The 12,594-nt window shown below is 33.8% G+C and overlaps 1 protein-coding gene across 1 annotated transcript in view; it reads left to right on the top strand.

Moving 5' to 3' along the window:
- The window catches only part of Vha16-1 (Vacuolar H[+] ATPase 16kD subunit 1), a 54,528-nt gene that overhangs the window by 21,934 nt on the left and 20,000 nt on the right, over positions 1–12,594 (top strand). The window lies entirely within an intron of this gene.

The raw sequence follows: 12,594 nt of genomic DNA, 5'->3' as shown, positions 1-12,594 counted from the left end.
TTTAAGGAAGCCTGTGAGATTCTTATCAACTACTCGAATCTGAACAATAATGATGGTCTAAAAATCCCAAGCATATGGAAGGCACATATTCTACTCACTGCAACTTTCTCCCTAAGAGCTAACTATAAACAGGACTGTAGATAATCCTGAATCCTAAATCTAATATGACAATTGTAATGTTAAAAAAGGACATCATTGTTACTGTAAGAAAGAATGTTTCTCTCATGTTATCTTAAATAGAATTTAGCTTTGATATAGTTTCTAAATAATTAATTTCTAATTTTATCTTTTTTTTCACTATAGGTCATGCCAGTAGAATAACCTGTGATCAAATCATTGTTTCTTTAGCTTACTGTGTGAAATGTAACTCAGCTTGTCCTTGTATATTTGTATATACTCCAGATGATGACCTTAATACGAAGGTCGAAACATCGGGAAATTAAAAGTTATATTTATAACTCAGTTATAAAGTCCATAATTTCTAAAATGGAAACAAAAGTCATGGAAAGACTTTGGGTAAGAATATAGAAAATAATTATTAGGAAGGTGGCAAAATGTTCTGGAGTCTATTGAAGAAGCTTAGAAATGGAGGAAAGACTACCTTAACACGTTCGCTGCCACGCTTCTTCGGCATAGTCTGTTCCCGTATGCCGAGCAATTTCACTTCTTCAAGGTCAGTACGGTAATCTCGTTGCCGGCAGAAAGTGTCATACGAGTATGCTCGTAGCTGGCTTGTGTAGCTGGTTTACCAACTACGAGTATACTCGTAGTTGGCAGCGAACGTGTTAAAAGGAATCAGAGATGATAAAGGTGACATGAAAACTGAAGATAAGGATATTCTGATTCCTTTTAACACGTTCGCTGGTTCGTTTAGGTCACTACAGAACAGTAGTAGAGAATTTTCAGGAGGAATGCAACGAGGAGTACATATTAATACTTGAGGTAGAAAAAAGCTGTCAAAAACTCAGAATGTGAAAAAGCGCTGGAGTTGATGATATTCGACCAGAAATGCTAAAGTATGGAAGTATGGAGGAAAGTTTTGCAGTGGCTATACTGCATAATTCAGAGGGCCTGGTCAGAAGGTGAATTCCCAATGATTAGAGTAGAGCTCATAGTATCCATATATAAAAATAAAAAGAGAATAAAACTGAATGTGAGAATAATAGAGGAATTTCTGTACTAAGCATTCCAGGTAAGATTTATGCAAGCATTCTTGAAAAGAGGTTAAGAAAGATTGTAGAAAAGAAAAAGCTGGGTTCCGGCCAAATAATCTGTATTTAAGTTGTCAGTCAGCAGTTAGAGAAGGAAATACGGGAAACTTGTTTCATGTAAAATCAGATAAGACAAGGATTCACATTATCACTATTAATATTCATCATCTATATTGATCATATTATGAAAGAAAGTGACATCAAGCCTGATATCTGAATTGGAGATGTCAAACTTAGCTCTTTTGCTTTATGCAGATAATGTTACCACTAACTAAGTTGAATAATAGCTATAAATATTTGGCATGAAAATCAGCAATAGAAAGACCAAAACTATGAAAATAGGCAGGAGCATAGAAAACTTCAGCTGCATTCTGAATGGAGATCCTATAGAAGAAGTAAAATATTTCAACTATTTAGGTTAGTGAAGATGGCAGGTTAAATCTTGGAAATAGACAACAGAATAAGCAAAGCTGGTATGGCAGTTAGCCAACTGAATGAATTTTTATGGAATAAGAGAGAAATTAGCCAAAACACCAGACTAGTTTTAAGTTATGCATCTGAGAGTTGTGTTTGAAATAAAGCACTTGATCAAAAACTAGAGACCACAGATATGATGGTTCTGAGAAAAATTAGGAGAGTGAACTGATGGCATCAATTTCAGAATCATATTAAAAATGAAGATATTAGAAAGGAATTTGACACTATTAGTATTCAAGAATGTGTAAGCTGTGCTAATATAAGGTGGTATGGCCACTTAAATGGAATGGGTGAGGAAAGGTTAGCAAAACAGGTTTGATGCTAAGATGGCAGGAAAGATACCCAGAGGAAGACAAAGGTCTAGCTGGATTGATTCAGTCAGAAGTGTCTTAGAACAGATTGTTAGATATGACAATATTGGAGTGCTCACAAGTAATTGTTTGATTTGGAGGAAAATTGTTGATGGGAAATTAATAATAATTTAAACTTAATCGTGTAGTGTTGTCATTGTAACCTGAACGCTCTTTGAGGGTACATATCAGGAAATTGTTGATGAGGAGGTAGTCTTTGGAACAAAGGTGTCCAAAGCTTTATATTTTATTTCTATCTCAGATTTCTTATGCCAATATGGCTTGTCTGAATTGCATATAAAAATGTTCCATTTAGATTAACAATTATTTCCTGAGCTATTCCTAGTTATAATAAGCTGGTCATACAGCTGACCTTAACTCTGGCCTTTGTTTCTAATTCTTGCAACAAAAGCGTTGAAGATTTTGAATGTGTCCTTATCTCTAACTTTTTTTAAAAAAAGTGAATCTTATCCAGTAAAAGCTTGTAAACCTATCATACAATAGTGGTGTGTTTGCTAATCCTTTGATGATTTGATATTTGTTCTGGTGACCAAAGATGGAACATTTTCAAGTCATTTCACTGGGAAATGAAATTCTTCTGTCACTTAAAGATGTTCATATATATATATATATATATATCCATTCTTTGGCAATATTGTACAACACCAAAGGAAGGGATATTAAATAAAATCATTAACAACTTACCACTATTTATTGTTTGGAGAGTGGAAGTGCTATCTACTTGGCTGATAAGACTGGCAGTTAGTTTGGATGTAGTGGTAGCTTTCTTTTCTGTTGGGTAATATTTTAGATTTAATGGAAATAGAAAAGAACTAATATGATGCAGTTATTTAGTAATAATTACATTTGCATGTAATGATGGAGTGAGTCATTGCATTGAGCTTCCCAGGAGCTAAAATAAAGGATGTGATAAAGGCAGTAGAGAAACAGAAAAGAGATGATAGTGCTTATTAGGAACTATTGGTTTAAATAATAATAAATATAGTTTGAGAGAGGATATGAAAGGCTGGAAGGATGAAGTGAAAAAGTAAAATTGTTAATTTATTACTGAGGTACAATAGTAAGGAGGAGGGCTATGATAGTAAATGATTCAATGCACAGTCTATGTACAAAACATGGGTGTGAGTTTTTGGATGTGTGCTGTCCTGCACTTGAATGGATTTTACATCAGGTGCAGAGAGAAATTATCAGAATGGCACCTAATGCAGAGGGTCAGGGAAACTAGATCACCTTGGGAGTAACACTGAGAATGTAAGTTCACCTGGAGTGTGCAAATGTGATAGTGTTAAAAATGTCAATGAGCATGGTTATGAATCTGCTGAAGGGATGGAATATGCTTTTGGGTTTGGGAACTTTTAGTGTATCTAGGAATGGAAAAGATAGTTGCCCAACTGAGCCAAGTATATTGCAGATGCATATATATAAAAAAAAGCAAGGAGGTAATTTATTATCTGTACACAAATTAGAAACAAAGTGGTGAAGCTTGTTTCCTTGGTGAATGCATTGTGGTCTCTAATTGTTGACATTAGTGAAACCTTGCTCATCAGACTTTGATGAAGTAACTGGAATCAAATGTTACTTTTAGGAATGATATAGGAGAGAACTACTAATTATATCAGACAACTTGAGTCCAATTAGGTTTAGGAAACTCATGAAAGCAATAAAGCTAATAATGTTCCATGTAGAAGTGAATTTGAGACTACCTGGTATGAGGCGGAGGCTTACAAGATGAAATATGTGGGGATTGCTACAGACCTGGTAATTCATTTTCTGGAGATGAAGAAATGCATTGCTTAATTACCCTGATGGGTATTAAATGAGTAATTATTATGGCTGACTTATCTGACATTGATTGAGTAGCAGACAAAAACTCATGATAAGAATGAAGGAGAATTTATTCAGCTGTTGCAAAATGCCTTTCTCAAGGAGCATGTGAAAGAAGCAACTCAAAGCCAGAGAGTGTTAAATTTGATCATAGCATTAAGAAGGAAGTCTCCAGTTAAGGATACAACTTTTTGTTACCTGCTGGTGACAGTGATTATGCCATACTGCTCAGGAAGTAGCAAAGTATATGGACATTCCAATAAGATCATGTTACATGCTGAACTACAAATCTGGAAAGCATGACTCTCAGAAGAATATTATTCAGTCCTATGGTATCAGTTACTTAATACCTAGAGTTCAGAGAACAAATAAGATAGGAGTGAAATGGATGTGTAATCTTATTAAGCAAAAATATCCATAAGATGTGGAAGGAATATCATGAGATTAGTGAGAGTAGTTATGAAATATATAAAGTGCAGAGCAGAAATATTAAGAATATTGTATGGAAAGCTAAGTTTGGAGTGTGAAATGAAATTGACTGTGCAGGCTTAAATGCAATCCAAAATAATTTTGTCATTATTCACACCATAACACAAGGAAAGGAGTGAATATTTATTCAAAAGCCATATATTTTGACCTGAAAATTACAGGTCATCATCTGTGGCAAAAGGTAGTTGAATATACAGTAGAATGCAAACAATGGATTAATTTGAAACCATGAGAGCTTCATGCTGTTATACATAAAACACCACAAAGGAGTAACTAAGGAAACATATTATTAGTTATTAACTGTATTATTCATTAAAACTAATGATGTGTGATTAGAATAAGACTATCATATCTGTGAAAGGCAGTTCTGATTCACGTTTGGATGATGAAGTAAGGATTCGGCACTTCATTTAAGTAAACGTTCGAACTTATAGCGACAACAATGGATTACACATATTTCAGATCATAAGTTATTGTGGTCTGTAACTATTCCATGTTGTGCAAGGCCAGATTTCCTATTAATGATATAAGACTGGTGTTCTTGTATTCTCCACTGAATGTCCAGTTTATTTGAATTAAAAAAGATGACAAGGAACTTGGTAGATGCCAGGAAGATCAAGAGGGATGCTTTCAACTTTAGATGATGATAGTTTGTTGACTGGAATAAATGTAGCCACTAAATTATACTTCTTACTTCAGACAAACTGGATGTTTAGTGGAGAAAATAATTGAAGTACACCAGTCTTGTATTATCAATAGGAAATATGAAAAGCCTTTGCACAATATGGAATAGTTACAGACTACAATATCCTATGGTCTGAAATGTGCTTACTCTGTCATTGTCATAAGTTTGAACGTTTATTTAAAGAAAGCACTGAAGCCTTACTTCGTCCTCCTGTCTTGAATTGTAATGACTGCCTCTCACTATTACAGATATGAGAGATTTATTGTAATCACAATATTAAAGTTTTAATTAAGAACTAATAATGCAATGTTTTGTCAGTTATTCCCTTTGCATTTTATGTAAAGTGTATACACATTTCTCACTGTTTGAAATTTTAATCTATTGCTCTTGTTCTACTTTGTTACCTTTTGCTACCGATGATAATCTGTATTTTTTAGGTGATATATGAGGAGTTTTAAGCCATACTAGCCTAACTCTAACTCTTATGAAATAAAAGTTATGTGTTGTATCACTCATGTTATAACATGATTTCTAATATAACAGTGCCTTCACTATGGTTTAAAGTGATTGGCCAGGTGAAAATGGGATCTTAGTAGCCTTACCCTCAGCAAAGATGGTGGACACTGAAGTAGACTCGCGTTTCACGATTCATATTTTTCAGTGGTCCTTGGACCACTGTTGGTTAATCTATATATTAATGACATTGGGAATGGCCTGATAGAAGACCAATTGTTTGCTGATGACACCAATATACTGTTTCAGAGTTTGAACTATGACTGAAGGAATTTTATGATCTCTACCATGAAATCAGAATATATCCTTCAGATTTCAGCCTGTCTAAAAGGAAAATATGTTCCACATTCTTCACAACATAACCTTCCAGCAGATCACCACCTACTGCTTCAAGTACAGCCGTGATACACTGGTTTCCATAAATTAAGGAACAAAGAGAAAAATCATAACTCAAACTGTATGATCAATTTTTATGCAATTCAGTGAAAATCAGTATGATATGAGATGTGAAAGAAACATCCACAAAAATTGTAATTAAATAGTTTAATTCAGTAACAAATGAGTATATATTTGACCTCTAGCTTTTGACCATTGTCAAAAGCTAGAGGTCAAATTAGATTGTTAGTGTGTCTCAACAAGGAATGTGATTGTGTCTCATAGCAGTACAGTGCACATAATAATGTTTCATGCAGTTTATAATTGTGTCCAGAGCTCAGTTGGTACTATTGCTCTTACAAATAAGTCCTTCAAGGGAGGGAAGTTGAGAGCAGCGATACATCTTTCTCTAGGTAGACACATAGGTCAGGAGACCTGGCTGGCTTGTCTATACATATGATAGTCTCTTCTTGAAAATGTTGGTCTACAAGGATGAGCATTATTGTCTTGTAGAATAAATGGCTACCCCTATTGCATCTACATATATATGAATGTGGGATCTCTGACCTTTTTCTATATAAGTGGCTGCATTCATGGTTCAGCTAGGAAGCATGTGCTGGTCGATGCATCCACTCAATGAAATGCCTGCCTAAACCATCACACTACCCCTCCACCATAAGTGTCTCTTTCACAGATATTAGAGGGATGATAACATGGGCTTGGTTTCTCCAGATCAGAGCATGCCTGATATTGGTTTGTAGTGAGATTCATCTCTAAACAGTACCAACATCCATTTGTCTTGGGTCCAGTTGATTTCAAGCCTGGCTCATTTTAAATGTTCTTTCCTGTGGTGTGGGGATAAGGGTATGCAAACTACTGGTTTCCTAGCATATAGACCATCTTAGTGAAGCTTTCTGTGCACAGTGGAAGCAAATACCAGTGTTCTTGAAGTCAGATCCTAGCTGATTTTGGGCACTCCTGTTTCGGCAAGCAGATAATTAGAGATATCAGCCACCCATTACGATGATCAATATCTTCATGGCCTTCTTACACTTCATCTCTGGGATGCGCTTTGTGATTGTTGGAATTGGTTTCACAGTCTGTGAACCATGGAATGACTCGCATGCAACCATCTTGTTACTACTGTCTGAGTTTGCCCAACCTCTACTCTTATAATGGTTTGCTGCCATATTCAAGAACTTTGTTATTCCAAAATGTCTTGTCATCCCAGACACAAAATGGAAAACATCTTGCTTTTATGCTGTGGCTCATTTGTGTCTACTGCTGACAGTGCCACTCATTTGTGTATGATAACCAGACTGTGCCACTTTACTAATTTAGTGCTTCCCAAACTTCTGGATGTCAGGGGGGCCCCCTTTGCAAAAATTAAAATATTTCACTTCCCCCCTCGAAAAAAAATCGTAATAGAGAGATATATTATTATAATATTTATTGTATTTATATTCAATACAAAACATACACAGCAAATATTGCAAAAATCAAATGCATATATTACATTTTTTGCCTCTTACCGTTTGGTTCTGAAGACGATGCGGGCTGTTCTGGTAAAATATGAAATACTGTCCTTTTTTTGAGTCTGTTTCTGATTGTTCGCAGGAATTTTTTTGTATTTTTTATCAGCCACTTATCCATCTCAGGGTTAAATTTTTTTAACGTAGAATAGATCAAATAATATCACCACTTACCAATACTGGCACACCACAGACTGATAACATGAAATTAGTGAATATTACCTGAATAAGGGAATCCCCAGACCAGGAACATTTTTCTCTTTTGTGACTTTTCTCCCTTTAAGGTAATTAAGCCTAACGTGAAACAGACAGCAAAGGCAGGTTATTAAAACTTGCATATGATTGGTGCGGTAGTAACAAAAGATCGCGCAACCGAAAGATAAAAGCATAGCTGACAATTGAGTTGAAATGCTAACTCTCTCTTCAACCGAATTCCATATGTGAAACTGCCATAACATTCATTATATATATATATTACTTAGTTTAACACTTTTACGAATTTTAACACGTTCGGTTGAATTTTATTGCTGCCTTGGGAAATCCAACTGGCACACATCTAATTAATAACAACAGTTTTTAGTTAGATACTGTGTTTGCCCATGCAACATATGGTTTTGTTTCAGTCTATATAGCATTCTGTATGAGGGGACATGTGATTCATTAATTAATGTGTTTTTATCCCAGTTGTCTCTAATTGCACTATTTGTTGAGAAATATAATACACAGACTCCTCATACCTTATTCACTGGCATAATAAAAGTACTTGTTTTTATTGCCTCTCAGTATAGTGGCTGTTAGGGAGGGCGTGTTGTTTACCACTGCAAGCGAGTTACTATCTCCCCACATGAACTTGTTGAAGCTTTTTTTTCATGTGTGAAGTATATGCGAAACTTTTATTGGTAACAGGAAACTAGCTCGGATGACAGTGATAATATAAAACGAGTTTTGATATGTATATAAAGTCAATATCAACAGTCCCTGATTACGAATGCGTGATGGAAGGGACAGGAAGATTTGGAGCTTCCCTGGAGAGCATTCGAAGTTAATACAATTAACCACTGCTTTGAAATGAAACATATGAATAAGCAATATTATTACACAGACTCCTCATACCTTATTCACTGGCATAATAAAAGTACTTGTTTTTATTGCCTCTGCAGTATAGTGGCTGTTAGGGAGGGTGTGTTGTTTACCACTGCAAGTGAGTTACTATCTCCCCACATGAACTTGTTGAAGCTTTTTTTTCATGTGTGAAGTATATGCGAAACTTTTATTGGTAACAGAAAACTAGCTCGGATGACAGTGATAATGTAAAACGAGTTTTGATATGTATATAAAGTCAATATCAACAGTCCCTGATTACGAATGCTTGATGAAAGGGACAGGAAGATTTGGAGCTTCCCTGGAGAGCATTTGAAGTAAATACAATTAACCACTGCTTTGAAATGAAACATATGAATAAGCAATATTTACTAATATTTATTAAGCGCCGATATACGGAGGAAGCAAAGTTTGTGAACCAACACCAATGTGTGAATTTTTCCATTAAAATATAAAAAATACAAAAAAAAATAATAAATAATAAAAATTAAATATGTTTCTTTTAAAATAAAAAAAACTTAAAACATTTTAAATTTGTTTTCATTATTTCACTGCCCACAGTTTGGGAAATGCTGTACTAATGTACCTGATTTTCAAATGCCCCCTCCCCCAGATTGTGATTTTTTTTTTCCTTTGTTTCTTAATTTATGGAAAGCCAGTGTATGCATTCTGAACATATTGTATACCATTTATTTAAATACATTTTTTAAATAAATTTAGGAAATTTAACCTTAGCCACTTAGGTGGTGCTTTGTGAATGTAACAGTTATTGTTTAATTAGTCTTTGTACCTGTACTGATGATGCCTGTGATACTCAGGCAAAAATTCTACGAATAAAGAATAATTTACTCGAGTTAATTCCGTTATTATATTAGTAAGTAATATTGCACCAAATTGTATGCAATATATGGGGGAAGGAGTGAATATGGTTCCAGTTTTAAATATATATTTAGAATAAACACGATGACTTTAGTGTTTTAAATATGTTATCTAATAACTTTCTGTGCTAGTTTTGATGACTGCTAATGTTCTGATCTTCTAGATAGAAGTTAGAAAACTGGATGGCCACATGTAACTATCCTAGCTATCTTGGTGAACATTTGTCATTTCATTTAATTGTTTGTTGCTGTCATCTCCTAGTTTTAGACCACCACCACCCTGCTTATTGGAGGCATCTAGTAGTATCTTAATAAAGTTCCATGTTTGGTCTCTGTAGTAGAGGAACCAGATTATCTAACCTATCCACTTGTGGGACTATGTGCAGTAGGTTGGTAGCCTTTCTTAGGTGAGATTCAGATTAATAAAAACACATCAGTTTGAGCATTCTGATACTTCTATGTATTGCATAATTGTGTTCATAAGCAAATAAATACCTTTCTCCCTTTGGTATTTATAATAGGGTTTCTTTCTTTAAATGTGTAGATATCTTCAGATACTCTGTTCATGTATTTTCTGTATATTCATTTTAAAAATTTATGGAATTTACAACCATGTTAAAAAACTTTTTTATTATCCCGATGTTTCGATCTTCACATCAAGATCATCATCTGGAGCATACATCAATATACAAGACAAGCTGAGTTACATTGTTAACTGTAAGCTAAAGAAACAATGCTTTGATCACATGTTATTCTACTGGCATGACCTCTAGTGGAAAAAAAAAATTACAAATTACATCAAGCTAAATTCTATTTACAATGACAGGAATAAACATTCTTTCAGATAGTTTTCTTTCAGAAACAATATTAATATTAAACAATTAATAAATTGTTTCTGAAAGAAAACCATTCGAAAGAATGTTTATTCCTGTCATTGTAAATAGAGTTAGCTTACAATTAATAATGTAACTCATCTTGCCTTGTATATTGATGTATGCTCCAGATGATGATCTTGATGTGAAGATCGAAACGTCGGGATAATAAAAAAGTTTTTTAACACGGTTGTAAGTTCCATAAATTTTAAAATGAATGCTGATCACCGTGTAACTCTAAAAGAAGGTATTTTCTGTATATACTTGTGGTTCCATGAGCAGCCTACAATTTATTTCAAAAGGATGAACTAGCAAGACAGATTTAGATGGATTAATGCAATTAAGACCACTAGATTTGAGATTGAGAGGGATAAAATTTGTAGACTTCAATATTTAACAGTATGAAGGAAAATTATTGAAAACTGCACTGAAGTCTTAATTATGTGAGAATGTCATAGTATCCAGTATATCTCCTTTTAGAGTACTAATGAGTAGAAAAACTTATGTGTTGGCAGTTCACGTCAATTTATTTAATGGTATTCACAACACAAGAATAATAAGAAAATAATTAATATTTAAGTTATTTGTTGGTATTATATCCAGCATCTTCAGAGCACAAAAACAGTTTGTCACATAGTCAGCAGTGGGACCAGTTTAAAATATTATAATGGACAACACAAGGAACTCAAATCCTAATTAGTGCTATTATTGGATTTTTAAAAAAAAAGTATTTATTTGATCTTAAAATAGCCGTCAAAAGACTGCCAATGGCTATAATCTCCAAAGAATAGACAAAATACTATATGCTCTCTGGAAACTAATCCCCTTCATTGCCTAATATGTAAAACTGTTACCATCCCATACATTCAGGGCACATTTCAAAATATATCTAGAGTGTTTAATAAATATCAGCTCCTCACCACTTTTAAACCATATATCGAATTGGCTACTCTCACCCATTCACCTAAGGACAAACTCTCGCATCCAGAGTGTATGAAATGCTGTGTACTTGTGACCTGGCTTACTATGGACAGACAGGAAGAACTGCTGACATCCACCTTGGAGAACATAAAAATACATTTGGCACTATTGTTATGGCAAGTCAAGACTAGTGGTCTCCCCATCATAGATATCCCTTTACACAGAATCAAAAGTAAGAAAACAAGAGCTACACAGAAATCATAAGTCAGAGAGATTGTTTTGGAATCAGCAGCAGCTTTAAAACAGTCCCCAAACCTCAACAAGTTTGGCTGTATCAATTTACCAAGTCTGGGAGACAGTCATTTTAGGATCAAATTAATAGTTTTTTTGTTTTTTTTTCATCTCATTGTTTTTGTCCTTCAGAGTATATTCCATGTTGTGTTGAATAGTAATACTCTGAAAAATTTTCCTCTCCTTTATAGCTTGTTTGTGTACATGTATTTCATAATTGATATACAGTATATGCTCTCTGAGCAGCATTAAGCCATAAAAAGAAGTACTGCTACATTTATTGTGTAGGTACTCTGCAATATTGCAAAAAAAAACAATGGTAAATAAAACTGAAGTGTATGTTGGGGTTGTATTTATGCCATATTCTTTCATTCATGTCATGTTGAAATATTTACTTGAAGACAGTTTTTCTTTCTTTGCAATTCATACACTAAGCATTTTTCAACTACTAAAAGCCCAATGTTACTTTCATTACATTGGAATAAACACTTAAAAGATGATTTTTGTTATAATACATAACATTTGATATTGAAAATAGGAATGAATGAATTAGGAAAATTAAAGTTAGATTTACTTTAATTTTTTCTACTCTTCTATGCAAGTACCTGAGGCCTTATCTTTTTCCATGGTCTGTGTGCATTCATAAGCTGTTACCTATGTGTTATGCCTAGTTCATTGATTAAAAGATAGTGCTTTACAACATATGTGAAACATTGTGTAGATTACTGTTGAATGAAAATTGTTTAACATTGTTTTGCCATACTTAGTAAATTAATTTTGTGTTACTTTATTTTGCCTTCAAATATTCTCAAATCACGGAACTAGACTTAACACATAATTAATACTAAATATGTCTCATATATATAGTACAGAAAGAATTTTTTTTTTTTCAAGCAAATAGTTACATTTTTAGATAATATAATTAGAATCTAAAATCTGGTTTTTAAGGCTTATATGTTGGATATTTATAACTGTATTTTTTTGTAGCCCACTAGGGGCACTATTTAAAATCTTAGGCTTACTCTCAGTTGACATTCTTCAGCTTCATTACTTA

This window comes from Typopeltis vanoorti, chromosome 13 (assembly GCF_054136105.1).
Source record: "Typopeltis vanoorti isolate ZY-2024b chromosome 13, IOZ_Tvanoo_1.0, whole genome shotgun sequence".
Classification (NCBI taxonomy): domain Eukaryota; kingdom Metazoa; phylum Arthropoda; class Arachnida; order Uropygi; family Thelyphonidae; genus Typopeltis; species Typopeltis vanoorti.
This window is presented reverse-complemented; position numbering and strand designations above follow the sequence as displayed.